This window comes from Carlito syrichta, unplaced genomic scaffold (assembly GCF_000164805.1).
Source record: "Carlito syrichta isolate Samal-C Ts95f unplaced genomic scaffold, Tarsius_syrichta-2.0.1 Scaffold303190, whole genome shotgun sequence".
NCBI lineage: Eukaryota > Metazoa > Chordata > Mammalia > Primates > Tarsiidae > Carlito > Carlito syrichta.
The window spans coordinates 66,806-70,647 of record NW_007247286.1 but is presented as its reverse complement, the minus strand read 5'-3'; positions in this window follow the sequence as shown (position 1 = coordinate 70,647).

Here is a 3,842-nt window from a genome sequence, read left to right as displayed (position 1 = left end):
TTATTGTAGAGACAAGGTTTCGCCAAGTTGCCCAGGCTGGTCTCAAACCCCTGGGCTCAGGCAATCCTCTTGCCTCCACCTCCCAAAGTGCTAGAATTATAGGCATGAGCCTCCATGCCTGGCATTACACTGTACTTTTTAAAATTTGGTTTTGGTGGGGGGGGGTTGTTTGATTTTTGGAATATTTTTGATCCGTGGTTGGTTGAATCCATAGATGCAGACCCCAAGAATCGGGAGGGCCACCTGGGTGTAAGCATGTCCCTCCTATTTGCTGAATGAATGAATGACTTGCAAGGCCTTTCACACCTACCCTGCTCATATCTCCAGCCACAACCCTTCATTATTACCCCACAGCTAGAATCACTTCTGTCAGTCTGTCAACCCCATCTCTCCTGCCCCAGGGCCTTTACACAAGCTGGCCCCTACCTAGAAGATAAGGTGGCCTTTCCTCTGGGAGGGGTCTACTCCTTACCTCATGTCTTTTTTTTTTTTTTTGAGTTGGAGTCTCACTCTGTCTCCCAGACTGGAGTGCAGTGGCCACTCCCGGCCACCGCACCCTCGACTTGCTGGGCTCTGGCAATCCTTCCGCCTCAGCCTTCCGAGTAGCTGGAACTACAGGCGGTGCTACCACACCCGGCTCATTTTTTTATTTATTGTAGAGATGAGATCTCGCCAAGTTGCCCAGGTGGGCCTCAAACCTGCAGGCTCAGGCAATCCACTCACCTCAGCCTCCCAAAGGTGCGGGATTACAGGCTGAGCCACCGAGCCCAGTTTAACCTCATGTCTTAACCATGTGACTTGCCTCAGGCACTGGAATGGAAAAGGTACCTGCCATATCTGAGCAGATGCTTTAAAAGCCCCCAGGTGGCTCGCCCATTTATTCCCTTTATTTAAATCCTTTAAGTGGCACAAACAATTTTTGGGTACATGGATGCATTGTATAGTGGCAAAGAAGTTCGGGTTTAAATGTACCCAGCACCCCCACCTGTGTACACCGCACCCCACATGTGATTTTTCATCTCACCATCCCTTCTCTCCTCCCTCGTCTGAGTCTTTTTTTTTTTTTTTTTGAGTTGGGGTCTCACTCTGTTGCCCAGGCTGGAGTACAGTTGTACACTCACAGCCACCACAACTTGACCTGCTGGGCTCAGATAATCCTTCCATCTCAGTCTTCCAAGTAGCTGGAACTACAGGCATGTGCCACCATGCCCGTTTTTGATTGATTGTAGAGACGAAGTCTCACCAAGTTGCCCAGGCTGGTCTCGAACCCCTGAGCTCGAGTAATCCTCTCGCCTCTGCCTCCCGAAGTGCTGGGATAATAGGCGTGAGCCACTGCACCTGGCTCCTTCTGAGTCTCTAATGGGCTCTTCCTTCTGCTCTGAGGGTTCTGGAATAAAGAGGACATGATATAGGGTCAAAGGGAGTGTAATACGAGCAAGAAATAAGCTTTCATATCTGAAAGCCCCTGAGATCTTAGGGTTATTATTATTATATGGGATTTCTATTTGTTCCTGTTACATATTACCATAAACTTAGTGAATTAAAATAATATATATGTATTGCCTTGCAGTTCTGGAGGTCAGAAGCCCAAAATAGGTATCACTATGCTAAAATCTAGGTGTCAGCAGGGTTTTCTTCTTTTTGAGGTTCTAGAATCCTTGTCTTGCCTTTTCCAGCTCCTAGAAGTGGCCTGCATGCCCTGCCTGGTGACTTCCTCTGTCTTCAAAGACAACAACTTGGTGTCTTCAAATCTCTCTAACTCCTGTCTGCCGCTCTCTTTTACTTTGAAGGACCCTCATGACCATATTGGGCTCTTCAGTCTCCGAGGATAATCTCCCCATCTCAAGGTCCTGACTCACACCTGCAAAGTCTCTTCTGCCATGTGAGATGACTTAGTCTCGGGTTCTGGGAAATGCGATGTGGACGTCTTTGGGAGACCATGATTCTGCCTACCACAATGATCACAGCAGAATTCATACTGTGCTCGCTAATACATCCTGTATGCATTTTATGTACATTTAGATATAATTTATAAAACAGTACACATAAATATATTATTTATAAAATAGTGTGTTAACATTGCATGTTATTTATAAAGGATATAACGCAATGTAAGAATATACAAAGTTTGGGCCGGGCTCAGTGGCTCAGCCTGTAATCCCAGCACTTTGGAAGGCTGAGGCGAGAGGATTGCCTGAGTCTGTGGGTTCGAGACCAGCCCAGGCAACTTGGTGAGACTTTGTCTCTACAAGAAAAATAAAAAATTAGCCGGGCGTGGTAGTTTGCACCTGTAGTTCCAGCTGCTTGGAAGGCTGAGGTGGAAGGATCACCTGAGTCCAGCAGCTCAAGGCTGGGGTGGCTGTGAGTGGGCCACTGCCCTCCAGCTTGGGCGACAAAGTGAGACTCCATCTCAAAAAAAAAAAAAAAAAGAATACTCAAAGAAAACTGAAATAGCTATATTAACATATTAAAACAAAAATTTAGGTAAAAAGCATACTAAAGAGAAAAAGAGTGATTACAAAGTGATTTCTTTTTTTGAGTCGTTGTCTCACTCTGTCGCCCAGGCTGGAGTGCAGTGGCACGCTCACAGCCACTGCGGCCTCCACCTGTTGGGCTCAGGCGATCCTTCTGCCTCAGTCTTCCAAGTAACTGGAACTACAGGCATGTGCCACCATGCCCGGCGAATTTTTTGATTTATTGTAGAGATGAGGTCTCACCAAATTGCCCAGACTAGTCTCGAACCCATGGGCTCAGGCAATCCTCTCATCTTGGCCTCCCAAAGTTCTGAGATTATAGGTGTGAGCCACTGCACCCAGTTACATAGTGATTTTTAAAATATATAGCTGAGGGGGACACATAACATCAATAAGGTTATCTGATCTCAAACCAGGTGAAGTGGGGACCAAAGGGACGCCCAAGCTTTACCTGTAAGATGAACACTTATCTACCTAATCCTGAATTGTACCCCACATCTTTAAAATAAAAAATATTAAAATTAATAAATAAAGTATATAACTGGTTGCAGTGGTGTATGTCTGTAGTCTCAGCTATTCAGGAGGCTGAGGCAGGAGGATCACTTAAGCCTAGGAAGGAAGGAGTCCAGCCTGAGCCATATAGCAAGACTCTGTCTCTACAAGAAAAAAAAAAAGGCTGGGTGTGGTAGCTCACACCTGTAATCCCAGCACTTTGGGAGGTTGAGACAAGTGGATCCTTTGTGACCAGGAGTTCAAGACCAACCCGGGCAACACAGCAAGACCTTGTCTCTACAAAAAGTAAAAATAAAATAAAATACACAATTATCCAGGCATGGTGGGGTATTCCTATAGTTCCAGCTACTTGGGAGGCCGAGGTAGGTGGATACTTGAAACCAGAAGTTGGAGGTTGCAGTGAGCTATGGCCAAGCCACTGCATTCCAGTCTGGGTGGGAAAAAGTTTCAAAAACACTAAAAATAAAGTTTAAGAGAAAAAAAATACACATACACACTGAGATACCTTATCAGAATCCAGGTAAAGAACAAAATAGATATAGCAATTGTCAGTTTGTTTACTCCTAAAAATAAAGCCAATAGACAATAAAGATATGTAAATATATTCATAAATATTAAAATGATAGAACCACAAGAAAAAAAACCAGACAAATCACAGTCATATTTGGAGATCTAATGGCACACTCAAGGCAAAAAAAAAAAAAAAAATTAGCCAGGCTATTAAAAGATACAAAGAATATGATAAACAAACTCAACCATAGGACCCATATGTAGCCCTGCACCCAACAAAAGCAGACATGCACACACAGAACATTTTCCCAACTTTTTTTTTTTTTTTTTTTGAGTTGGAGTCTC